General features: G+C 40.2%; 1 pseudogene; it reads left to right on the top strand.

Moving 5' to 3' along the window:
* The first annotated feature begins 1930 nt into the window (after window positions 1-1930).
* Window positions 1931-26593, top strand: LOC113255010 (small nuclear ribonucleoprotein F-like; annotated as a pseudogene).
* The last annotated feature ends 416 nt before the right edge of the window (window positions 26594-27009 follow it).

The raw sequence follows: 27009 nt of genomic DNA, 5'->3' as shown, positions 1-27009 counted from the left end.
AATCATTAATTTTGTTTCGAAGCTTTAGAATATTTAGAATTGTGATTCTCCCTTAATAGAATAAACACATGCTAGAGAAAGAGTCTCGGAACTAGAGACAGGGTTGGCACACCTCTTCTCTACTGCCAAATCCTTTTATAATTTTCATACGATTTTTATTCAGCCACTGCTTCCAGAGTTAGAGCCACTCAGCATTACTACAAGGATGGATTTCATTGTTAGAAGAGTGTTGCCCACGTGTGTTTATAAATAGCACACATGTGACACTAGACAGAAAAGTCCTGTCTCTTCTGTGTGGTCACCTCTTCACACCTTCCCTCAGACTTCACATTTTTCCCAGTTCTTACATGATGTCCGTTCCAGACCAACCTGGTATTGGCACTTTCAATCCCTCTCAAAATACGTTGCTCAGCACTAAACACGGTTCTTCCGTGGTCTGAGAAGAGCAGGGTCCAGAGGCTTTATTGCCAACGTCAGTGATTCTCAGGACTGTTAACGATTGGAATATGTTGATGTTATCTGTTACCGTCACCATTAGGGAAGCATGTCATACTGTTGTCTCTTGCTGAACTTAACAGACATTGCTGGTAAGCCAAATCCATTCCTAAAATTACTTCTACAATTTCTCCGTAACCTCATTGAAGCACTGCATTCATCCTTATTCGATTAACTTGTAAAGGTCCTTACGAGTTCTGATTCGTTCTCTTAGCCTTGTGTCCGTTTCAGTTTTGACAAAGCATGCCTTTAGTATTTAGTGGCTTTGTTCAAGTTAATGATAAAGATTGAATAGAATAAGATGAAAGGCAGACCCTCACGAGAATGCCCCGAGAGGCTGTGCTCCGGGTGACTTTGATCCCTTTATCAGTACTTCAGGTACAGCTGTTGAGGCAACTGCCAACACTTAATGTGCTCATGGTTCTTCATCTTTTCCTGAAAGGACACAAGAAATGTCATGTTTGGCAGACAAGCAGATAGGACTGTCTATGGAAGTAGCCTAATCTGCTAATATATTAAATCAAGAGAGGAAATGAAGTTGGGGCGCCTGAGTGGCACAGTGGTTAAGCGGCTGCCTTCGGCTCAGGGCGTGATCCTGGCGTTACGGGATCGAGCCCCACGTCCGGCTCCTCCACTATGAGCCTGCTTCTTCCTCTCCCACTCCCCCTGCTTGTGTTCCCTCTCTCGCTGGCTGTCTCTATCTCTGTCAAATAAATAAATAAAATCTTTAAAAAAAAAAAGAGGAAATGAAGTTAACTGGAAATGCCTTATTCTTAGTGAAATAACACTACCTCCTTTTGTCTCTGTTCACATGCCATCTGTTTATTAATCTGCCCTAGAATTTGTGATGTCAAGCTCATTTTTATAATTCTTAGAATCTACTATTTTTTCTCTCAAACATTGCGATGTTTGACGTAACATGACCTTGACAAGTCACTTAATTGTTCTGCTTGTTTTCTCTATAATGAATCTAAATTATAGGTTCAGTACTACTGGTTGTGCATGGGAAAAGGTTTGAGAAAAGATGTTCTTTGTTGACATGCAAAGTCATGGGGAAATAGCGTTGCTTTCCATCATTGTTTGATTTTGGAACTACCTGTGAGGATTGATGAACATTTCAGATGAAAATCATAAAAGTATCTTAATTACCTCTCAGAAGTTGAAAGATTTTGACAGGGGAACTTTATTAAAATTTAACCAATAATTTTACTAAAAGGCTGCATGCCTGGATATGGCAATGTATTCAATCTTGTATTTTTAGTTTATAATCAATATACAGTTTTTATAGTGAAAAATGGAAGGAGGAGGTCTTTATCTTTTTAGAAATAGATACCACCTCTTAGCCATTCACTGCAGTAACAGAAATTCTGCAAGCCACTATGATTTCTTTTGATTATAACACAGCATCTCTTCTTACTAAGATTCATTGAAAAAAATGTATAAATGTATATTTATTTATTTATTTGAGAAGGAGCAGGGTGCAGGGGTGAGGGGCAGAGGGAGAAGCAGTCTCCCTACTGAGCAGAGAGCCCCAGGTGGGGCTCGAGCCTGGGACCCTGAGATCAGGACTTGAGCCAAAGGCAGAACGCTTAACCGACTGAGCCATCCAGGTGCCCAGGAAAAAAATGCACTTTTACATTATAAGAATAGTTTCATTTATGAAGTGCTAAGTATTAGACATTGTGTTAGGCTCTTTGTTTTACTCCTCATAATGAATTTGCAGTATAGGTTGTTTTGTTCCAATTTCACAAATTAAAATATTGAGTCCTGGTTCTTAAGAGCTCAAGGGTTCTTTCTTATTCATGCCACCCTCCTGGGTAGGAGCAGCCTATCTGATCATTGTTAATATTTAAATAACTTGTTTGAGATGCAGTCTGAATTTTAAAAATGAGGAAAAGAAACGGCAGGCGGGGGTTGCTGTTCAAAATTTTGAAAAAATATTTTGTTTTTCCTTGCCATATTGCTTTGCTAAATTGTTACAGAGAGACATTTTTGCCTTAAGTTATGTACTGCTGACCGAAGTTCTAATGTCCTGGTTAGTAAAGTTTCTTAATCACCATTAAGATTTGATGAAGGGCACCTGGATGGCTCAGTTGGTTAATTGTCTGCCTTCAGCTCAGATCATTATCTCAGGGTCCTGGAGTCAAGCCCTTCATCAGGCTTCCTGCTTAGCGGGGAGGCTGCTTCACCCTCTGCCTCTGCTGCTCGTGCCCTCTCTCTCTCAAATGAATAAAATAAAATCTTTATAAAAAATAAAAAAGAACAACAAAAAAGATCTGATGAGAATCTCCGAACTGCTTGATAATATGGGATCCTTAAGTTATTCTGCCGAGAGTGGCCTGAGATGTATGTCATGCCCTTGTTTGTTTGTTTGTTTTTAAGATTTTATTTATTCATTTAACAGAGAGACAGCCAGCAAGAGAGGGAACACAAGCAGGGGGAGTGGGAGAGGAAGAAGCAGCCTCCCAGCAGAGGAGCCTGATGTGGGGCTCGATCCCAGGACTCCAGGATCACGCCCTGAGCCGAAGGCAGATGCTTAAGGACTGAGCCACCCAGGTGCCCCATGCCCTTGTTTCTTAAGCCAGTAAGTCCTCACTAATGTAGGCATCTATCTGTAAGTGACTCAGCCCCACCCTTTTCAAAAGTCTCTGGATTTCTTCCTTAAAAAGCCATGGGCATTTGCCCTCAACAATTGTAATCACGCCAAAGAGTAGAGAACCTTACCCCCGATTGTTTCATCAGTAGGCATAGATATTTGACAGGGGGTTTCCTTTTTATTCCAATCCTTAAGTGCTATTTTAAATTCTTCCCAGGAATTTAAGCTATGCCCTCCTTCCATTTGTCTTCCTGTTTTTGTTTTGTTTAGTTTTGTTTTGTTTTGTTGTTTTTTGTTTTGTTTTGGTTTTGGTTTTGGTTTTGTTTTGTTAAAAGAATCCAAGTGCTACAGCTTTTCTAAGGGGCTTCATTACATACCATCATACTGACCAGGCTTTGGCCTCAACAAGTAATTCTTCCTCCTGACCTGGACTAAGGATCCTTCGACCGAGGTATTGCAGTACCCTAGGTTTGATGCCATTACAGACTGTCAGTTTTTATTTTACTTTAAATTCACATTTACGGCAGATGAGGATAGAGATGGGGAGCTTAAAAAAATCAACACTTAAAAGTGTTTTACCTTCTTTTCCTGTGCTATGTTTTTATTACCTTTCCGTTCTACTCCTTGTGTTCTATGGCATGTACACATAAACATCCAGTGTGTTTTTACCTGAAATTGGAACAAAACCAGGCAGTTTTGAAGCCTTGCTTTCCTGCTGGCTGTGCAACCTCTGGGGCAAAATATCTTACAGGTTTTGGTAACTGTGCTGACGGACCAGAACCAACATACCCTGGAAACTGTCTTATTCAGGGCTTGACAAGGAATAAGGCCCACTGCCAAACTGTCACATTTGCTATATTGTAACTCAATAGCTGAATGCTGTTTGGGTTATAAAGAACAGACGAGGTGCAGAAAGATGTAGGATAGTGAGTAAATGAGCTACCATTTGTTGAGTGCATACTCTATGCCAGGAATTTTTATAGGTAGTTTTATATGCACCAGCTTAGTTAATCCCAACAAAAATTCTTAGAGGTAGACTATTCTAATCTCAAAAAGGCATCAAAAGGTTCAGTAACTGCCAAGGGCCACATACATAGCAAGTAAGGGAGTCAGGATTTGAGTCCAGTGCTCTATTATATTCTCTCCTGCATACGTAAGTGAGTTAACATTCGAGGTAAGTATAAATAAGGTAAATTTCAGCTGCAGTACTGATAGGTCTTGCAGACTCATCTGGAAGTTCAGTAGCCCTTTATAACATTGTTTCAGTGGAGATGAAAACACTACATTTGGATCAAAAATGATTCGGAAGTTGGGAATTACCAGTGTTACACAGAATAAGCCCAAAGAAGCTAAGGAGAGGAGCCTAAACATATTAAATTGATTTATTCTCCTACCTGCAAAACATGATCTCAGGAGATGCAGAAGTTTATGTTGCATTTATGGAGGTGGAGAGAATTCCACCTCCACCATTTTTCTCTTGTCAGTCCCTGTGGCCCCCACAGTGCCAGTGACCACTGCCCGCATCTCCAAGCAAGATCAATGATGTGGTCAAAGGAAGCCTGTTGTATTTCTTCAGACTGGTAAGGCCTAAGTAGATAGCAAGTTGTAACTGAATTGGGGTAAATGCTGGGTCCCTACTGTGACTTATACTAAGTCCACTCTACATGATCTTGTTCTGCCCTAGTCTGTCCCTGACAGCTAATCCTTTTGGTTAATGAAAACCCATGGCCCATCATCTCCAGTAACAGACACCAGAGGAGGCTAGGAGAGCATGGCCAAAGCAACTTGGAGGAAGGAGCTTGTCTGTTTATAGACTGCTTTGTACTTAGAATCAATGAATAGTTAAAGATTAAATCACCAATACATGACCTCCCTTAGGGAGGAGGCAGTGGCTGGCCCATGATCACACAGCCAGAAAGTGTTAGAGCTGGGACTTGAATTCAGGTCTTCTGACTGCGAACAGTTGTCCTACTTGGCCAAAAGCTACGCTCCTGCTTTCTTGCCCCCATATAATCCTTTGGTAAGTCAGAGCAGCCGCTAAGGTTAGATCAGAAATAGGTTGCATTTGCCTGCTTTGTGCACATGTCCTCAGCTGCAAGCAGACCAAGGGGGAAAATGTGACAAATAAGCAGATCGAGACATTTACTTGTGAGCTCCTTTTTTTTCTGCCTCCATTTTTGGGTCAGTTTTAAGTTAGGAAAGTCTTGACGGGAGAATGTGTGCACAGAGCAGGAGAGCAGGAGAACCACAATGAGACAAAATAAAAGCAAATGTCAGTGGTTCTCCAGCTTCCAGCAACTGAGAATTTCTCTACAGACTATTTGCCACATTTGCAGAGCACAAATGTTAACCTTCTAAGGGATTTTTAAAAAGATATGTCAATATTAAAAAAAAAATTTTAATATTTCAAAAATACATGAGCAATTAGAAGAATATATAACAAATCCCTATGTAGCCATCATCTATCTTTATGGCTTTAAAAATTTAAGAATTGTTAATATTTTACCATATTGGCAAAAAAAATGCACATAGATACATTTAGGTATATGTAATTATTCCTTTTCCTCAAAAAAGTGCAGCATCTTCTAGGAAGGTTGATTTCAACCTCCACACCCTGACTCATTCTCAGAGGCCCTCCTAAAACCCTATGGGTCTCCCGCAGTCAAAGGTGATAAATCGGCTTTGCCTAGCTCCTCACCTCTGGTCAGTTGGCTGCAGGGGGTACTATTGGATACCGGCTCAGAAAGACAGTGCCACGACTGGGAATGTGTATGGGAATGTGCAGGAAAGGCGGGGTGGGGGCCTGAGAGCTGCCCCCGCTCACAGCGCTACTTCACTGCTCCCCACCACCTCTCTGTTCGCAGTGGGATGTGCCACAGTCCTTCACCCCGGAAGCAAGAGAAGCTTCCTTCCCTGCGTGCTTGAAGAGACTGCACCATTGTAACGCTCTGCTCCCAAATCACTGAGAAAGTTGAGTTGCAGCGTTCGGGAAGACATCCATAATTCATGTCTGAAAAAAATTAGCTTGTCCTTCTCTGGTTGGACTGTCTCTGCAGAAAATTCTACCATCTGACCTCTGGCCTGTTTGCCGCCACTGTAGTTCACCCCTGCAGAGTCAGCGGAAGGCCTCATGGGAAACAGCGTTTCTTCAGCTCTGGGCTTGAAGGTTAAGCATGCTTCGTCTGTTCTAGACTGGAGTCTGGCCTGCCTTGGCATTCTTGACAGCTTGCTCTGCAGCGGGCCCTCTATTAAAATGAAAGTACAGGGTGAAATCTGGGGCTTTTTAAGTATGACAATATTGATTAAATAATCCCTAGGAGCCCGGTGATTGCTTCATGGTCCTGAAGTAGGAAACCTGCTGGGTAAAAAAAAAAAAAAAAAATCACAATGAAGGGAATATTTTGTCTTGTAAATTGAGTAACAGCATTCCCTGGTGACCTGTTAATGTCAAAGATGATGTCTATAAAAGTGAGGATAAGCTTCTTTGCACCAGGGAGAATATTTTTTCTTTCCAAATTTAAGGTTGTTCTGGGCGATCTTTCTTGAAAGAGCCTGAAAAGAGGGAAGCTGAGGCCATGTCGACACAGTGCAAGTTTTAAGTGAAGGAGAAAACCCTCAATCCTGCCCTCTACTCCAGAGGCGACAGGCACTGGTCTTTTCTTACTCTCCTCTGTCCCTTCTTTCCTCCTCCCTCTTCTTCCTTTGTCTGTCCTTCTTTCTCCTCCCTCAGCCAGGTTGCCGGAGTTTAAATCCCAAGTCTGACCACGTACTAGCTGTGAGCTCGTGGGCAGCTTACTTGACCTCCATGTGTCTGTTGGCTGCATCTATAAAACAGGGAGAGAAATAAAACATCTCTCTTGTAGGACCGAGTGAGGTCATACCTGCAAAGTACTTAGAATCCTGTCCGGTACACGGTACTGGGGAGGTGGGAACACTTAGTCTGCATTCCCCATGTTTCCCTCATGTGGAGGGAATCCTACTGCTGAGACACGCCTGGGCTCTCTCCACCCCTCCCCTGCTGGAGAGTGACTTCATCTGGTCAGGATTAGGGTGAGTAAAGCTAAAGCTCCTTTCCTCCCCTGCGAGTGAGCGCTGGCCTCTGCTCTTCCAAGGGCAGCCCTCGTTTGAGACTGGTGATGCTGTCAGGACCGCTCGGGCAGGCTGACTCCGGGGTTCCCCTCTGAGAAGAGTCGCACCGCCCTCACACCTCCCTGCGCACGCCACAAGCGGGGGCCCCGCGCCTCCGAGTTCCTTCCTCAAAATGTTACAAGCCTCCCTCCAGAGCCTGGACTGGCCTGACAGGCGGTGACATCTGGGCACGGGTGAGTGGGCCCCAGCCCTGTGTCTGTCCTCGGGTGCCCCCTTCCCCTCTACCCTGTAGGTGGGCTCAAAGAGACGTTCCCAGGGCTGCCAGGACTCGCACGCATGGGCTCATGCTGGCGGCCGCAACCATGCTCTGGTTCCAGGAAGGCGTCCTCACCAGCGACTCTCCTGCTAACTGGTGGGATGTTTCTTTTTGCAAGACTGGGCAAGATGAAGCCCCCAGAATCAAGCTGACTTGGAGTACCTCTCGCTCACCTCCGAAGCAAAGCAAGTTCAGGTCTTGGCTTGAGCTGCATGTGTGGGCCTACGTCACCAGGGTGCCACCTGGTCTACGTGACTCAGGGTGGGGGCCGCAGGTGTCCTTTCCCCTGTTCCACCCCCACCGCTAGCACCCAGGGGGCCAACCCCCAGCAGGCGGACTCCAGAGTGTCTATGCCCATCCCCTCTGAGGACACTTGAGACCATTCCTCTGCAACACCAGCAGGCCCTTTCCATTCAGGCCTTCTCCTGCCTCCAACTGTGGCGATGTCATGCTCTCCTCACAAGGTGCTTTTAAACGGTGCTGGATGAGGGATTGGCATTTCTTGTGCAAAAGGAGCTGCTCATCACCCCTCCTCTCTGCTCATGATGTGTGGAAGGCAGGGGTGTCATTCCCATGGAAAGAGATGACATTCTAGAAATGCAGAGACTATGGCCTAAGGAATTCAGGAAAGGATGTAGTTGGAAGACATGCTGCTCTGTTTATGCTGTAAGATTCAGAACACTACACTTAATGCATCTGGAAACTGAAATTATTCATATCTTCCTGCATATTCGCAGTGAGACTTGCATATGTGGTCATCATCGACGAAGTACAATACCGACCTTTGATAGAGTAGTCATTGGCTGTGGCTATTCTCAGGGGACACTTCAGGGTGATGCAATGATGTAACCAGCATTAAATAAATGGAATTAGGGAACTGCAGAGGCAAGAAGACCTGTATTGTTTCAGTACAAACAGGTTCTGAAAGGCCATGGCATCATGAGTAATAATGCTATTATCATTTCCTCAGTGTGGGAGATATGAAATTAGCTAGGAACATCACATCTGACAATAAAGAACGTGATTGAATGGCTCCTGCACCTGGACAGGAAGAAGTGATGCCTGAATAGTATGGAAAATCTTCATGTGCACTGACAGGACCACGGACGAGTATGTAAGTATGTCTTCTCATTATTTGTTCTAAATTTTGATTGATAAATCACAATACGTCACTTGGACCCATGGGTTTTAAATATTTTTTATTCAAATTGTTTATATAGACAAGGGCCCAACAAAAATATTTTCAAAGGTCTTGCCCATCCTAGGGGTGGCCCTGGAGAGAAGTATTTGCCCATGGAAACAAGCTGTTTCCCAGACCCTACCCTTTATCGGTAACAGGGTGCTACTTTGGCCACTATCAGCCACTCCTTTGTCTTTTTTCTCAGTTTGTTCAGAATTTGATCAGGGTAAAGGAGTGCTATTTATTCAGATCCTCTCAAAGTCCCCAATTGTAAGCACTCAATAAAGGTTGCCTATTAACATTTTTTAAACATTCTGGTTGCATTTTTTTAATTGAGGTGTAATTGACATATGACATTACTTTCAGGTGTACGGCATCATGATTCAAACAACATATATTTGCGTATCTTATGAGCCGATCACCACAATAAGCCTAATTAATGTTTGTGTCATACACAGTTACAAATTTATTTTTCCTTGGGATGAGGACTCTGAAGATCTATTAGGAACTTTCAAGTATGCGGTACAGTATTATTCACTATAGGCACCATGCTGTACATTATATCTCCAGGACTTATTTTTTTTTATAACTGTGAGTTTGTACTCTTTAACCTCATGTACCCAGCTTGCCTATACCCTCCACCCCTGCAACCACCAGTCATTTCTCTCTATCTCTGAGCTTGAGGGTTTCTTGGGTTTTGTTTTTTGAGCTGTTTTAGATTTCACATGTAAGTGAAATCATACAGTTTATGTCTTTCTCTGTCTGACTTATTTCATTTGATATAATGCCCTGAGGGGGTCCATCCATGTTGTTGCAAGTAGCAAGATTTCCTTCTTAATAGTATCCCTGTGTGTGTGTTTCTTTATACATCTTCTTTACCCATTCATCCATCAATGGACACTTAGGTGGGCTCCATATCTTGGCTCTTATAAATAATGCTGTGATGAATATGGGGGTGCATGTATCTTTTAGAATTAGTGTTTTCATATTTTCCAGATAAATATCCAGAAGTGGAATAGCTGGATCATATAATAGTTCTGTTTTTAAACTTTTGAGGAAACTCCATACTGTTTTCCATCATGACTGCACCAGTTTACATTCCCACCAACTGTAAGGGTTTCCTTTTCTCCAAATCCTTGCCAGCACTTATTATTTCTTATCTTTCTGATGATAGCATTTCTTTTTTTTTTTTTTGTATGTGATTTTTTCGTATTTTTTTCTCTTTTTTTAAATTTAATTTCTAGTTAACCTATAGTATATTATTAGCTTCAGAGGTAGAATTTAGTGATCCATCAGTTGCATATTAACACCCAGTGCTCATTACATCACGTGCCCTCCTTTAGACCCACCACCCAGTTACCCCATCTCCCACTGACCTCCCCTCCAGCAACCCTCAGTTTGTTCCCTGTAGTCAACAGTCTCTTATGATTTGTCTCTCTCCCTGTTTTTATCTTATTTTATTTTTCCTTCCTTTCCCTATGATCCTGTTTTGTTTCTTAAATTCCACATATGAATGAAATCACATGGTATTTGTCTTTCTCTGACTTATTTCACATAGCATAGTACACTCTAGTTCCAGCCATGTCATTGCAAATGTCAAGATTGTGTTCTTTTTGATGCCTGAGTAATATTACATTTTGTGTATGTATATATATCACATCTTCTTTATCCATTCATCTGTTGATGGACATCTGGGCTCTTCCCATAGTTTGGTAATTGTGGACGTTGCTTCTATAAACATTGGGGGTGCACATGCCCCTTAGAATCACTATTTTTGTGTCCTTTGGATGGATACCTAGTAGTGCAATTGCTGGGTCATAGGATACTTCTATTTTTAACTTTCTGAGAAAACTCCATACTGTTTTCCAGAGTGGCTGCCCCAGTTTGCATTCCCACCAACAGTGTAAGAGGGTTCCCCTTTCTCTGCATCCTCACCAACATCGGTTGTTTCCGGAGTTGTTAATTTTAGCCATTCTAGGGACACCTGGGTGGTTCAGTGGGTTAAGCGTCTGCCTTTGGCTCAGGTCATGGTCCCAGGGTCCTGGGATGGAGCCCTGTGTCAGGCTCCCTGCTCACGGGGAATCTGCTTCTCCCTCTCCCTCTGCCACTTCCCCTGCTTGTGCTTGCTCACTCTCTCTCTCTGTCAAATAAATACATAAAATCTTTAAAAAATTTTTTAACCATTCTGACTAGTGTGAGGTGGTATCTCATTGCAGTTTTGATTTGTATTTCCCTGATGATGAGTAATGTTGAGCATTTTTTTCATGTGTCTATTAGCCATTTGTATGTCTTCTTTGGAGAAATGTCTGTTCATGTCTTTTGCCCATTTCTTGATGGGTTTTTTGGTTTTGGAGTGTTGAGTTTGATAAGTTCTTTATAGATTTTAGATACTAACCCTTTAGCTGATATGTCATTTGCAAATATCTTCTCCCATTCCATAGGTTGACTTTCAGTTTTGTTGATTGTTTTCTTTGCTGTGCAGAAGCTTTTTATCTTGATGAAGTCCCAGAAGTTAGTTTTTGCTTTTGTTTTCCTTGCCTTTGGAGACATGTCTAGCAAGAAGTTGCTGCAGCAGAGGTCAAAGAGGTTGCTGCCTGTGTTCTCTAGCATTTTGATGGATTCCTGTCTTACATCTAGGTCTCTCATCCATTTTGAATTTATTTTTGTGTATGGTATAAGAAAGTGGTCCAGTTTCATCTTTCTGCATGTTACCGTCCAGTGTTCCCAATACCATTTGTTGAAGAGACTGTCTTTTTTTCCATTCGATATTCTTCCCTGCTTTGTCGAAAATTAGTTGACCATAGAGTTGAGGGTCCATTTCTGGGTTCTCTGTTCCGTTCCATTGATCTCTGTGTGTTTTCGTGCCAGTACCATACTGTCTTGATGATTACAGCTTTGTAATACAGCTTGAAGTCCAGAATTGTGATGCCTCCAGCTTTGGTTTTCTTTTTCAACATTACTTTGGGAATTCAGGATTTTTTTTTTTTAAGATTTTATTTATTTATTTGACAGAGAGAGAGACAGCCAGCAAGAGAGGGAACACAGGCAGGGGGAGTGGGAGAGGAAGAAGCAGGCTCCCTGCGGAGGAGCCTGATGCGGGACTCGATCCCAGGACTCTGGAATCACGCCCTGAGCCAAAGGCAGACGCTTAACGACTGAGCCACTCAGGAGCCCCTGATTTATTTATTTATTAATTTATTTGAGAGAGAGAGAGAGAGAGAGAGAGAGAATGGGAGCAGGGGAAGGGTCATAGGGAAAGGAGAGAGAGAATCTCAAGCAGACTCGCGCTGAGCACAGAGCCCGATGCAGGTCTCAATCCCATGACCACGAGATCATGATCTGAGCCAAAATCACGAATTGAACCCTTAACCTACTGAGCCACCCACGCACCCCCCCAACTTTGTTCTTTCTCAAGATTGCCTTGGCTATTCATGGTCTTCTGTGGTTCATAGAAATTTTAGAGTTATTTGTCCTATTTCTGTCAAAAATGCCATTGGAATTTTGATGGAAATTGCATTGAATCTATAGATTGCTTTCAGTGATATGGGTATTTTAACCAATATTAATTCTTCCAATCCATCAGCACAGAATATCTGTCCATTTATTTGTGTCTTCTTCAGTTACTTTCATCAGTGTCAGATAGTTTTTGGCATACATGTCTTTCACCTTCTACACATGTCTTTCACCTTCTTGATTAAATTTATTCCTAGGTATTTTATTCTTTTTGATGCAATTGTAAATAAGATTATTTTTAAATTTCTCTTCCTGATAGTTTGTTATTAAAAATGTGTCATATTTTTGTATATTGATTTTGTATCCTGCAACTTTTACTAAATCCTTTGATTAGTTCTAACAGTTTTTTGGTAGTCTTCAGGGTTTTTCTATATATAATATTATGTCATCTGCAAATAGTTACAGTTTTACTTCTTCCTTTCCAATTGTAATGCTTATTTCTTTGTCTCGCCTAATTTACCTGGCTAGGACTTTCAATATCATGTTGATTAAAAGTGGCAACTGTCTTACTGTCTTATTTCTGATCTTAGAGGAAAGAATATGATGTTAGCTATGGGCTTGTCATATATGTCCTTTATCATTCTCAGGTACATTCCCTCTGTATTCACTTTGTTGAGACTTTCAATCATAAACGTATGTTGAATTTAGTCACATGCTTTTTCTGCAATTATTGAATTGATCACATGATTCTTATCCTTCATTTTGTTAATGTGGTGTATCACATTGATTGATTTGTGGATGTTGCACCCTTCTTATACCCCTGGAATAAATTCCACCTGATCATGGTGTATGATCTTTTTAATTTAGTGTTGAATTTGGTTTCTTAATATTTTGTTGAGGATTTTTGTATCTATGTTTATCAGGGATATGGGCCTGTAATTTTCTCTTTCCCTATTTTTTTGGCGGGAGGATGTCTTTTTCTTGTTTTGGTATCAGGGAAATGCTGGCCTCATAAAATGAGTTGGAAGTGTTCCCTCCTCTTCTATTTTTGGAAGAGTCTGAAAATTTAATTTCAACTAGTATTAATTCCAATTAGAATGTTTGATAAAATTCACCAGTGAAGACATAGGGTCCTGGACTTTCATTTGTTTGGGAGGTTTTTGATTACTGTTTCAATCTCCTTACTAGTAATCGGTCTATTCACATTTTCTGGGTTTTTTTATGATTCAGTCTTGGAAGGTTGTATGTTTCTGAGAATTTATGCATTTCTTCTAGGCTGTCGAATTTGTTGGTATATAATTATTCTAGTAGTCTCTTATGGTTCTGTGGATTTCTGCAATATCAGTTGTATTGGCTCCTCTTTCATTTCTGATTTTATTTATTTGAGCCCTCTGTCTTTTTCTTGGTAAGTGTACCTAAAGGGTTTGCCATTTTGTTCATCTTTTCAAAGAACCAGCTCCTAGTTTCATTGATCTTTTCTATTGTCTTTTTAGTCTTCATTTCAATTATTTCTGCTCTGTTCTTTGTTTTCTTTCATTCTACTTATGTTGAACTTTGTTCTTTTTCTAGTTCCTTGATGTGTAAAATTAGATTGTTTGAGCTTTTTCTCGTTTCTTGAGGTAGGCATTTATCACTATGAACTGCCCTCTTAGTACTGCTTTTGCTGCATCACATACATTCTGGTATATTGTATTTTCATTTTTATTTGTCTTGAGGTATATTTTTTATTTCTTCACTGACCCATTAGTTGTTCAGTAGCATATTTTTTAATTGCCATGTATTTATGAAATTTCCAGTTTTCTTCTTGTTATTGATTTCTGGTTTCATACCATTGTGGTTAGAGAAGATGCTTGATATGATTTCAGTCTTCTTTTGTTTTTTGGGTTTTTTTTAAAGATTATTTATTTATTTATTTGACAGAGAGGCAGCCAGTGAGAGAGGGTACACAAGCAGGGGAAGTGGGAGAGGAAGAAGCAGGCTCCCAGCGGGGTAGCCTGATGTGGGGCTTGATCCCAGGACTCTGGGATCATGCCCTGAGCCGAAGGCAGACGCTTAACAACTGCACCACCCAGGCGCCCCTGATTTCAATATTCTTAAATTTATCAGGACTCATTTTATGGCCTATATAATTTATCCTGGAGAATGGTCTTTGTGCACTTGAGAAGAATGTATATTCTGCTTCTTTTGAATGGAATGTTTTACATATATCTGTTAAGTCTAATATGTCATTTAGGGCCAATGTTTCCTTACTGATTATTTTCCGGATGATCTATCCATTGACACAAATGGGGTGTTAAAGTCTCCTACTTTTATTAAACTGCTGTCTATTTCTTCCTTTAGGTCTGTTAATATTTACTTTATATATTTAGGTGCTCCTATGTTGGCTGCATAAGTATTTACAAATGTTAGATCCTTCTGTTATTAACTACTTTATTATTATATAATACCCCTCTTTTTCTCTGATTACAGCCTTTATTTTAAAGTCTATGTTGTCTGATGTAAGTATAGCCATTCTAGTTTTCTTTTGTTTTCCATTTGCATATAATATCTTTCTCAGTCTTTTCACTTTTAATCCGTGCGTGTATCCTTGCATCTGAAGTGAGTCTTTTATGGACAGCACATAGGTGGGTCTTGTGTTTTTATCCACTCAGCTACTCTGTGTCTTTTGATTGAAGAATTTAATTCATTTACATTTAAAGTAATTATTGATAGGTATGTGATTATTACCAGTTTATTAATTGCTTTCTGGCTGTTTGTAGTTCCACTTATTCCTTTCTTCTTCTCTTGCGCTCTTCCTTTGTGGTTTGATGATTTTCATTAGTGGTATGCTTAGATTTCTCTCTCATTATCTTTTGTATATCTACTATAGATTTTTGGTTTGTGGTTACCATGAGGGTTACATATAACAACCTATATTTATAACAGTCTATTTTCAGTTCATAACATCTTAAGTTTGAATGCATTCTAAAGCTCTCCATTTTTACTCTTCCCCACAAAGTTTTATTTTTTTGAAGTCACAGTTTATTTATTTTTATCTTGTGTATCTCTTAGCTAATTAATGTGGTTATAGTTGTTTTTACTACTTTTCTTTTTTAACCTTCATACTAGCTTTATAGATGATTAATCCACTACCTTTACTATATATTTACCCTTATCAGTGAGATTTATATTTTTATTGTTTTCTTGTTACTAATAAACACCCTTTCTTTTTCAGTTTAGAGAAGTCCTTTTAACATTTCTTATAGTGCCAGTTTAGTGATGAACCCTTTAGCTATTGTTTGTCTGGAAAACCATCTCTCCTTCAATTCTGAATGGTAACTCTGCCAAGTAGAGTATTCTTGGTTGCATGTGTTGTTTTACTTTCAGCACTCTGAATATATTGTGCTACTCTCTTCTTGTCTGTAAAGTTTCTGCTAAAGAATTGGCTGATGGTCTTATGAGGGTCCCCTTGTATGTAACAAGTTGCTTTTCTCTTGCTCCTTTTAAGATTCTTTTCTCATCTTTAACTTTTGACATTTTAATTAAGTGTGTCTTGGTGTGGGTCTCTTTGGGTTCAACTTACTTGGAACTCTGTGGGCCTCATGGATCTGGATGTCTGTTTCCTCCCTCCAGGTTAGGGAAATTTTCAGCCATTATTTCTTGAAATAATTTTTTTGTCCCTTTCTGTCTTTATTTTCCTTTTGGGACTCCTATAATGTGATGTTGTCCCATAAGTCCCTTGAACCATCTTCACTTTTTTTAAAATTCTTTTTTCATTTTGTTTCTCTTGGTGAATTCCACTTCCCTATCTTTGAATTGAGTGATCCTTTCTTCTGCTTTATCTAGTCTTTTATTGAACACTTTTAGTCTCTTTTCAGCTCAGTTATTCTTCAGCTTTATGACTTCTATTTGGTATTTTCATGTATTTTCAATCTCTTTGCTGAAATTCCTACTGTGTTGGATGGGACAGTTTTTGATACTAATATTCAAACAAGTTCAAAGAAGAAAAACGCCAAGCCCTTAAGTTTTAAAGTTGGAATAGGCAAAGTTATCAGAGGATGGGATAAAGCGCTCTTAACTATGAGTAAAGGAGAAAAGGCTCAACTAGAGATTGAACCAAAATGGGCTTATGGAAAGAAAGGACAGTCTGATGCTAAAATTCCACCAAATGCAAAATTCATTTTTGAAGTGGAATTAGTTGATATTGACTGAAATAGCAATGCTTCGGATTGCTATTGTCTTCGGTGAAGACATCAGCAACAATAAAATGTGGCCTTAAGGAAATATACGTAACTAATTACAGCTGGTTACTATTGTAAGGGAAGAGTCAACTGGAAAATTCAAGAATCCAGATATTGTTTACCCAATCCCCAACTTTTAATATATGTAGTCCATTATAATTCCCTAAAGTTTGAAATATTTGGTTAAAAAAAATTACTTTCCTTTTACTTCATGTTGTAAATCAAAAGGCTCAATAAAAGTGTATTCAGTGTCTTGAAAAAAAGAAAGAAAGAAAGAAAGAAAGAGAAATTCTTGTTGTGTTTACCCATGCTTCTCCCACGTTCAGTCAGTGTCTTTAGACCACTTTAAAGTTTAAAGAGTACTTTAAACTCTTTATCTGGTAAATAATTCACTCCATTTCATTAAATTTTTTTCCTGAGGTTTTATCTTGTTGTTTCTTTCATCTTTTTGCCTGACTCTGTTTTTATGTATTAGATGGAACAGCCACCTCTTCTAGTCTTCAAGGAGTGGCCTCATGTAGGAGATAAACTTTATCATCTACCTTGTCCTAGCTCTTGGTTGTCTCTCAAGCTTTTGTGATTGTCCAGGCAGCCTATTTGGGTTTCAGTAGCACCCAGTAGTTGAAGGTGTGCTAAGATCTGTCAGTGTCCCAAAGGAGGAGATCTGAGTGAACACCTAGATTCAGGCTGGTTGGAAGTCAGATCCTCAGGCAGCAGCTTTTAGAGTATGCAAATATATACATTTCTGTGGGACTGCAAGTGTAAGCCCTGGAAGCCACCAGACCAGGTAATCTGGAGGTATCCCCTGGGCAATAGTCACAAAAATCAGGGCTCTAGACAAGCATATAATCTCCTTTCTTAGAGACACTGATAAGGTATAGTGTGGCAGAGGGAGAGCAGAGAAATGGTGTGTCACCTGGCCTGTGTTCCCTGAGAACCCCTCCTTAGGCCTCTAGATGTGCTCCAAACCTGAAGCCTGTCCCCCAGGCTCCAGAATAAGTAAACAGGCCTCTTTCTTTGAACACCTGGGGTTGTGTTTCAGTCTGCTATCTGTGCAGTGCCCTGTGGGTGGTAGTCTGCCAAAAACATCTTTCTAATTGTTACAATCCCAGAGGACCCAGGAATGCAAGCTCCCCTGGCCTCCAGAATTGTATAATCAAGGGGTGTCCTTGGGCTGCAGCTGCAAAAACCAGAGCACCAGACGTAAGAACTAGGGCATCAGACATCTGTTAAAGTTCCCGTGCAGAAGATGCAGAAGGAGAGTGCAAAGATGGATCCCACTGGTTAGAGGGTAAAGATGCTACCCACTGAGGGGAAAGGGAGTTAAAGTGATTTAAGAAAAAAAAAAAAAGCATTCTGCCACCTTTAGCAAGGTAGAGCGAGAGCATGAAAATGGTGCCTGCCCTCTCCTTCATCCCCGGAGAGTATCCCAACAGACCCTGCCTCTCTGGATGATGCTTTAAGATTAGCAAATGAATCTATTTTACATAAAGTCTGGACTTTTCAAATAGCTGCTTCTGCACCGGGCCTTGGAGGGAGTAAGTTCACACATGAGCCCTTAAAGAGGCATCGCTCAGTTCATCATAGCCTCTTGGGTCTTGTGGAAGTGAGCCCCATTGGTTTTCATGTTTTGGGAGCTCATCTTTCGGGTAAAGGTCTTAAAATCTGGGGTGTCTGATGGGGGTATGAACAGTTCACTCCCCAGGTTGAAGCTCTGGGTTTGTAAGTTACTTCCTGATTGTGGGTCGCCATGCTGAGCGTGAGGTTTATGGTGAGATCTTCTTGTTTGTCCATGCGTAGGAACTGTTCAGCTAGTTTTCAGAGGAAATTGTTCCACATGGAGCTGTAGATTCAGTGTGTCCGTGGTGGGGTTGAGTTCAGGTTCTTTCTACAGAACAGAGCCAGAGAAATAAGTGATCAGCAAATGATGAAGATAGGTCACAAAGACTCAGAAGTAAGTGAGACGGGCCAAATTGGGACAATTTGTGCATCAGAAGAAATAATGATTATGAAAAACATAGGAAACTATGAATCCATTCAGATATAAATAAATAAATAAATAAATAAATGGAAGTTTGATTTACGAAAAAATAATATTTTGCATAATTTCAATGTACTTCTTCACAGAACACTTATTAATTGCAAAGGGGGAAAAGGTAACTTTATAGTGAAAACATCTGGCAGACGTCACATTTTCAAGTTGTCAAAAAATAAATATCAATGAGACACATTGAAATCCTGCCCCACCTAATACAAGGCCTTTAGAAGAACTTCTGTGATATTCCTGCAAAAGATGCGTAATCTAAATTCAACTGTGAGGAAATATCAGAAAAACCCAAGTGGAGGAAAATTCCAAAGGTGACTGGCCAATAATCTTCAAAAGATTTGAGGTCAGGAAAGTCAGAGAAAAACTGAGAAACTGTTCTGCACTAATGGGGACTTCACAGACATGACAAATGCAGCGCATGATTCAGAACTGGACCTTTTTGATTAAACTGGAGTGAGGTCTGAGGCTTAGACAGTAGCAATATATCATGCTCGGGCTTCTCAAGATGGTGCCTGGCAAAGTTGCTACGGCAGTTATGTTTTCATACCCTTCTAGGTCTGGAGAAAGAGGACTGTTTTCAGTAGCATCCCTAGCAGCCCAGACATTCAAAATTATTACCGTAACTTTGGTCATACTCATTACTCTTCCAATCACTGTGACTAAAAGGAAGAGCTGCTGTAATTTGTCAGGCCTGAGTCACATATTTGAGCACAAGGACACCCGTGGAGCTTTGGATGGAGTTCCATAGACCCATGCACCAACAGTGTGGAAGGGTGGATGCCAGTGAAAAAGTAGGAGAAAGAAGGGGAAATGAATGCTGGGAAGGCAAATGTCCACAAATGTTCAAATGTCATGGTCATAAAAATGTATCAATCTCTTTCAAAACTATTCATTTACTTTCACATGGTGCAATTTGGAAAATCTGTGATTTTCATAGGCTCATGGCAGTTTGGCAATAGAAAATAATCTCTTCCTATTGTCAGTTACTTACTCTTTCTATCCAGTTTGAATTTAAATCCTAGCATATTCTAGAATTAGTAAACTATGCTCTTTGTCTTTCCAGACAGGTTCAGTTGTTTTGTTCATATGTGTTTTTCATACCTGTAAGGAATCGTGGTCTGATCAGGAGTCCAACAAATGGTCTCTCCAACCCCTTTAAAAATCAAAAAATTTCTCTGGCTAAGAAAGTACATCAGTAAATCACTTTAACAAATTTTCGTGTTCTAGTTTCTGATTATATTTGAATTAACTTACTCTCTATCACTGTGTCAAGTCTTTCCATACACTTCTTAAGACCCACATTGACAGAGGGGTAGGTTCTATTTGCCTGTGAATGCTAAATAAAAAATACAAACTATTTTCCTGCAGTCCTGGGCCTTAGCCTCTCCACTGTTGAGTATTGTCATTCAAGATTTCATGAGTATAGGCCTGCACACTAATGCAATAGTGTCACACCAGATTTCCCCATCCTGAATTCCTGATGGATAAATAAATAAATGATACTCAGATTTTTTTTAATCCAATGAAGAAGATTCTAAAGAGTCTTAAAAGTGGGACTGATGTCATCAAAGCAATTTCCCTATTCTTCTTTCCTATTTGCTATTATAAGAATATCATATTGAGGTCTCTTTAAAGTTCAGAAGGTAAATTTAGCACTTAGTATTTGATAAAGTTATAGCTATGATGATGTCAAGATTTAGAATAGCTGTATTAAAGGCCCAGTTACTATAGCTCTCAGAAACCCTATTTGCTCTGCCCACATCAGATAGTATGTGTCATTTTCTATCTTTCTAGTTCTGATATTTGCAATGATCTTAGTCATAATTAATTACAAATGTAGGATGGTAATTATTTAGTGATGTTTCAAATCCTTAGAAGTACATTGAGTGGAGTGACCAATATTTCTTTAACAATTTGCACATACATCAGTCAATCTTCTATATAGCATTCTGGCTTCTCTGAAAAAAACAAACTTGAAAATCTTTAGTTTCTCAGAACAAGCTTCTGGGGGCTGCTGGGAGGTGGATCATTGGTTAGAATTGATGTAGGGTAACCTCCTACATTTCAGCACTAATTACTGGTAACAGTTTACAGATTTTTTTTTGCCCTTCCGTGGCCTAACCCAAACTTCTACTTTCATTCCCTATAGATGGTTTTACCCAGGGAAAATCAGAAATCAGAGAATGTGAAAGCTGGAAGCAACTTTAGAGATCATGTGAGATACTTCATGATTAGTGGTTTAGATTCTTAATGAGAATTGAGAGAAACATGCACACACTCCCTGAGAACATGCACGTTAAAACATATATGCAGAACTTCTTAGATCCCAGAAAAGAATCTGGGTGTCTTGGGCTTGTAAGGTTATTGAGATGAAGTAACCTGCTCAAGACCACAGAACAAGCTGATGGAGTTGGGGCTCAAGCCTACAGTACAGGGGAGTCCTGGCTACCTGAAGTTATTACCTAAGGCCCTGCTACTACACAGTTGCCCCGGGGCCTTAAAAGGAAGATATTGTCTATGGACCAAACAGAAAGTTATTCCCTATTCAATATTCTACTCCATTTAGTGTTGATTCCCAGCAATTACATCAATGTCGTTGTTGATTGGACTCCAGGATCATTTGTTGTTTAGAATATCCAACAATTCATTGTTAATACAGTGCACGTTGATTGCAAAGAAAAAAGGCAAACTTTACCAAAGATGTGGGATTTCGTGAGGTTGGTGGAAGTGATGTTAGAAAACTGCTTAAATCACACAAGCTAAGACTTTGATAAATGAGGCCGTGGTGGAGTTAGACCTATTGACAACTGAGAGAAGAGAAGGGCATGGAGACTGTGTAGCTAAGCATTCCAAAAGAGAGTATTTGTATATGAACAGGTTGAAAAGAATCCCCTGGGGAGACCAGTGAAGCCCTCACACATTTTTATTAAGTGATCCTCTTTCTGGTCATTAAAACATCAAATGAAATATGGTATATGTTGAAGTACACTTTTGATGGAAAGTTACACCAAAATCTGTAGTTTTTAATTTTTTTAAATCCTATGGTAACTTTCTTTTCTTTTACTGTACAATTTTGTTCCCTGTTCTAAGTGAGCTCACTTTAGATTGCTGTTTTTTTCTTTTACCCATTATTCTTAGATAATGAGTATGTCCTTTACTTCATTCTAACTTCAAGAAGCAGAAACTTACTTTTATGTGTTGCTCTTTAATTTCATTTTTTTTTAAATTTCATTTTTCTGATCCCGAAAAACAAAGTTACTTGAGGACTGTCATTTTGCAAGTCTCCCTCTAGGATTTGTCAACCAGGTTCATAGATACAGAGTGTCAATAATGACCTCTGGGCAATAAAATTGTTGTGCTACAAATTGAGTAAATTTTGATTAACTGGGAAGAACTTTTCTGAAACTCCATGTGCAGTGTAACTCAATACTGTTTTGAAAAATGAGAATGTCATTGAAACCAAAGGGCATAGACATGAAATAGATGAATTCTGGGTTATTTATTGAATGCCTCTCATAGACAGAATTTTATAAAGTCTTGTGTGGTTTGAATAATTTGTAACTATACATGCTTCTGTTCCCAGACATTTTAATCATTAATGATGCTGCAGCATAAAACACCCTCCAAGACATTTTTACTCCCTTTGATAATCTAGGAATGAATTATAAAATTAACCTTTATACTGAGATTATTTGGGCTTATCCAGAAGGCTGGAATTACCGTTAATTTAAACAGTCGATCAATTTCTTACTAGTACTTTACAGTGGCAGCCAAATTCGGGGACTCATATTTAGGTACCTCTTCTGCTTAGTTAGCTGTCCAACATCTTTAGAGATTTTGCCCCAATATTTTTAAGGCTGAATACCAATGGTAACATAGGGCTGTTGATAGGGTGACCATATAATTTATCATCTGAACTAGGGCAATTTTGAGGGGGATGCTTTTAATAAGTGCACTGGGACAACAGCTGTAAACAAGGATTATTATCCCAGTACACGAGACGTGTCCACCATACCTACTAATGGCCTATTTGTTCTTGTTGGCAGGAGTCAGGGACTCCTGGCTCATTATTTACAAAGCCCCTCCACCCAAGATCAGGTCCTGACTTATCAGAACACACTGCCCGTGGAGGCAGCTTCCCGGGGCACCCACTCTACCCAGGAGAAGGCAAGTTCTGCTGTAAATGGTCAGACCTGGCCTAGCCCTCAGGACCCTCACCTCTATTTACTTTCTTTTGTTGTTGGTTGAATTCTCTTTAATATATCAAGGCTGAAATGACATTCCAAGGATGAAAATGGAGTAAATCCCATCAAAGCACAGAACACTGAGCCGTGGTGTGTGTGTGTGTGAGGCAGAGAGAGAAATAGAGATGATAATGATGAAACGGGAGACTAAAATGGAATCTTGTCATGAGTTCTGCCCTTTTCCTGACTAATGCTATGGTCTTTAATCTCTTGGAGCCCAGTTTCTCCATATGTTAAATGAAAATGATACTAATCTCTACCTAATGCAGTTGGTATTAGACCTAACAGTTTCCCTACTATCCTTCACATCTAGTGTCCCATTCTTCCCTTTAGTAATAGAAATTGTCAAGTTTTAATTGGTTACACATCTCCCAACCAGCTGTTACATCCACCAGCTCTTCTTGTAGCTCGATGAAGGGGGTGCATATAACTTCCTGATCACACCTTCACAAGGAAGCTGTGGCCCTCCCCCACCGCTTTCCCCCTTTATTCTGGTGAGGAAATGGCTAAAACCAGAACAGCTAGCCTGGACCCAGTGATGACCTGTTCTGTCTGGTAGAGACAATCACTTCTATACTAACACATGAGAGAAAAATCAGTGTTGACCCCACTTAAGACAGTACTTGGGGGCCGTAACTCATACGTAGTGGCTTTGAAAGCTCAGTAGAGCTGCAGTCAAAGGTGTGTGTAGTCCTGCTCCATTGCTCGCATGACCTTGAGCATCTCTAAATGTCACTTTTCTCATCTTAAAATATAAGTAGAAATAATACCTGAGAGGTAAGTGATATTAAATAATGAATAAATATACCATACTGTTACTACTTTTCTTTCTGAACCAGAGTTCATCTCCATGAGTTTATTCATTCATTTGGAAAGATTTAAGGATCCAGGCACTATCCAAGACATGGGGTTATCTAGCATTGCATAAGGCTGTCCAAGCCTCCTATGGACAGAGAATAAATAGACCAACAAGATGTCTGTTACAGTGATTATAAAACAGGATGCAGTTCTACAGATTGAGTAGGAGGGACATGGTCAGAAAAGGCATCTGACATTTCTGTTGAGACTAAATAACAAAAGGAGCCAGTTTGTGAAGATTTGTGGGGAGAGGATTCTAGACAGAGAAAACACCTAGGGCAAACAGCTTAAGATGAGAAGAGCAAAGCTTATTCAAAGGTGAGAAAGAAAGTCAGGGTGGCTGGAGTGGAGTAAGTGGTAGATAGTAAGAGATCAAATCAGAAGTAGGAGAAGCCAGATCATTTGCCCATATAGTTCAAAGAATTAATTCCAAGCATAATGAGAAGTCATTAGATGGTTTTCCGTAGGAAAAATGCAACAATAGCACTTCCATTCAGATTTCCTGAGGGGCCAATACTGTACCTAAGTGCAGGCAGCATTTGTGAAAACATAACCTATTATAAGTCAAGCAGCTTCTTAAAACAGGGAGAAAGTTCTAACTACCAGTTATCTGAGAACACACAGGGGTGTTACCAGGACAATGTTTACACCCAAGGCAGGCACCACTGCTGAGTCCTTTATTGCCATTTTTTAAAGAGCTTAGTAGCTTAGACTTTTATGTCAGAAATGCCTGGCTTTGAGTCCCAGTTTCTCTAACACCAGGTATCTGACATTAGATAAGTAACTCTACCTCTTGGAATTTCATTTATTTTCGTACGTAAAATATGAAAAATAACACTCATTTCAGCAACCTCATTGTAAGGCTTCCTTGAGATATTACATGTGAAATGACTGATGCATTATAAGTACTCAATTAAAAAAATGGTACGTTTATTTAGTTCTTTTATAGTCCTAGAATTCATTGACAATTCACTAGGCCAGTCCATTACTCCACAGAGGTACTGAAGTGGAGACTAATGGCTTCAAGACTCTCCCTTGAGTCCCACAAAGCCCTGTGAAAATCCTCTTACGTTTCCCCTGAGCCTGCCTTGCCTCAGCACCCACACAGACTGCCCCACCTCTGATACGCTCTGCCATACTATTACTCTCAGTGAGCTTTTGTTTTATGACGTTCCACATGGCTGTGTCTGGTTTCCACATTCAATAAAAAATTAAAGCTCCTTGAGAGAAGAGACAACTTATCATCCTTTGCCTGTGTTTTCCAAAGTGCTTTCAAGTACAGAAAGTGCTTACCTAATGTAGGTTTGATAAGTGAAAGAATGAACAAAGAGATGAATAAGAGCATTCATTAGATTACCCTTGCCTCGCTCGGTTTCCATCCACTGCATATCTTCTGTTTGCCCTGGAATCCATTGTCCACTCTCTCCATCCTGCCCCAGGAGGCCAAATCAACGTGCCCCTTTGTCACCTGACTTCTGACAGGTTTGGCCAATGAGAGGCAGTGGCAGGAGACTGGAAGGTGGACAAGAGACTGAGATCTGGACTAGAAAGTTCTCTTTATATTGCTACTCTTTCTGAGTTTCTGTAACTGTTCCATCTGTCTAAGGCCTAGGGGTGGTGACTCCCTGCTGTTGCTAGCCCTGGGAATTTCCTTACTAGTTCTCCAAATCCCACCTACACCATTGTAAGTAATCCATTTTTAAAACTACCCTCAAATTGCCTACTTTGGATCTGCCATTTCTCCCCTCCAAGGACACTAATATATCTCATATATATGAACTTGAGTAGATCTAAGTGTATCCTGTTCTAGATTAGGACCTGGACTCTCTTTGTTCTAGAAGAGCAGATCCCACCGCTCCCCTTGGTAAACTTCCATTGTTTCACAACCACACCAAATTGCTCTGAGCCTGATAAAACGTGGGCAAACAAATTAGGATGAAGCTCTCCATTGTCTTGAAGAACTAAGCACGTTGTTCATAGGAATTACAGAACTTAGCAGACATGAACCTTTGCTGACAGTTAAGTGTTTTTAAGAAGAGTAAAATAAAATGTCACTTCATGGAAGAAACTAAAAATACTTTTGAAAGTGTATATTGTGCATGAGTTTTTTTCCTACTCTCAGTTGCCAGGCTGTGGGTGTTGAAAACTCTTCAGAAGATTTGGTCTGTCATGTTTAGATGGTAGGTGGCAAAAGAAATTCTTTAAAAATTTCAAGATGTTCATTCCATTGTCTCTTGTTTAAGTGTGAATTATAGGATGTTGGATCCAAAAACAATTTGTGGTGGGGCAGTGAAGGCCACTTGGCAGCTCTCAGGGAGGACAGGTTACCTGTGGAATGGTGTCTCCAAACTACCCCCTCCTGGCTCTCAGGCCACCACCTAGATCACTCTTGCAACTGATTCTCATGAAGACGGCATTCTCTGTCAAATACAATCTTAGAAATGGCAAGGTAGGTTCAATAAGTTGGAATTTTTATAGGATAAAGCAGTAAAATATTTTTCATTTGCAATGTTAACATGTCCAAAGAAAAAAATTTTACTAATACAGATAAATGAGAAAGTAAAAGGAGGATCTGTACCCAGCCGTAGCTACTCCAGTCACGAGGGACAAACAACAGCTGGGTTGGTGGCGAGTGGCCCACAACATTTGCTTGTAATTGGGATGAGTTTGCTCCTCAATCCCAAACCTTTCCTCAGGAGATTCACAGGAAAGCCAGTATGGTGAAACTGAAATGAGGAATGGAGTACAAAGGCTACCTGGTATCTCTAGATGGCTATGTGAACATGCAGCTTGTAAACACAGAAGAATACATGGATGAAGCGTTGTCTGGATATGTGGGTAAAGTTTTAATAAGTTCTAATAATGTCCTTTGTATCAGGGATGTTGAAGAGGAAGAAGATGGGGAAATGAGAGAATAGCATCTTTTGTGGGAATTTTGAAATATATATTTCTAGACAATAAATATTTTTTTCTGAAGAAGGAGAAGAAGAAACAAGAAGGAGGAGGGGGGAGGAGGGGGAAGAAGAGGAGGAGGAGGAGGAAGAAGGAGAAGGGAGGGAGAAGAAGAAGGAGGAGGAGGAGAAGAAGCAGAAGCAGAAGATGAAGAAAAAGGAGAAGGAGAAGAAGAAGCAGAAACAGAAGAAGCAATAGAAGCAAAAGAAGCAGGAGGAGAAGAAGGAGAAGGAGGTAGCAAAATGAGGAGGAGATTGAAAGGCTTCTAATTGGTTGACCTGGTTCCACTGACCCCACTAAGCATCTATCTTCAGTTCCCTGATTTCACATCATGGAGTGTCTTGGACACTCCCATGGAACGTCTAGATATTCTGTGTAGTGAACAGCCCTTCACAGTTTGCACACCACTCACACCTTCCCAGCTTCTTGGCAGGATGGTATTCAGTGGTCTGTGACTTAGTTTGTTGAAGTTAATGAGCTCAACCAAATGACCTCTTCCCAAGGCAAGCACAGCTTGCAGACCACAGACTGTCTTTGGTACTCATCATTCTGGAGTCAC

Source organism: Ursus arctos, unplaced genomic scaffold (genome assembly GCF_023065955.2).
Source record: "Ursus arctos isolate Adak ecotype North America unplaced genomic scaffold, UrsArc2.0 scaffold_5, whole genome shotgun sequence".
NCBI lineage: Eukaryota > Metazoa > Chordata > Mammalia > Carnivora > Ursidae > Ursus > Ursus arctos.
Note: the sequence above shows the minus strand (reverse complement) of the source record. Positions and strands in the feature narration are given on the sequence as shown.